The sequence below is a fragment of the Phaethon lepturus genome, unplaced genomic scaffold (assembly GCF_000687285.1).
Source record: "Phaethon lepturus isolate BGI_N335 unplaced genomic scaffold, ASM68728v1 scaffold37638, whole genome shotgun sequence".
NCBI classification, from domain to species: domain Eukaryota; kingdom Metazoa; phylum Chordata; class Aves; order Phaethontiformes; family Phaethontidae; genus Phaethon; species Phaethon lepturus.
This window is the reverse complement of record NW_010560460.1, coordinates 1-916: the sequence shown is the minus strand read 5'-3', so window position 1 is coordinate 916 and position 916 is coordinate 1.

Here is a 916-nt window from a genome sequence, read left to right as displayed (position 1 = left end):
TTGCCTCTCCTCCCGCTCCAGCGCACCCGCATCCCCGCATCCATCCATCCAGCTGCCCACATCGCATGGCCCGTCCCACACACTCCCCGGGTCCTCTGCCGAACCGAGGGCATGCCCGGCTCTCTGTCAGCAGCCATATTTCCCTCCTAATTTTGTTCTGGCTTTGTTCATTAAAAACACTGAAGGCAATTAGTCCCCAGCCTGAGGCTCCCCTTTCTCACCGGCACAGCCCGGCGTTGCCTCCTTTGCCAGCTCCCTCACACCATGCAGCCCTTGGGCTGATCCCTACATTCTCCGTCTAGGTAACAGTCTAACCATGAATATCCCACTAGCAATTAATACATCCTTGCACGGCCCTGCAACACATGTTTTACGAGGTTTGGCTGGACCAGGCACGTCCCCGTCCCCAAAAGCTGCTCCCCGGGGGTCAGAGGCGGATGTGAGCGCTCACCCACCCACACTGCGTCGCCTCCGGTTTCCTTCTCCCCCGGGGCTCTCATTAGCCTCCCCTCCCCGTGCATTCGGCCCCGTCGCAGCCCCTGTTGCTGTGCTCCTGTTTCTCTGGCATCAGGGATGTGCTTTAAACCCCCATCCCTGCTCGGGGTCTCCTCATCCTTGGCAGCTTCCCCCCAAAACATCAAGGAGCCCCCAACCTCAACCATCAGACCTGGCCATGGTGATGCCAAGCTGGCGCAACGCTGCGCCCCAGGGTCCCCGGCACCGCGGCACGGGCACCGGGACAGCCTGGCAGCGATGCCACGAGCGTGGCGTGGGCTCTGCAAACCCCTGGGCAGCTCTCACCTGCCCGCAAAAGCCGAGCACGTATGGAGCCGGGAGCCCCAGCAGTGTGTCATGAGGAAACAGCAGCCCACGGCCCTGGAAAAAGCTCTTCTGCAGAATCCCCCACGCCTACACC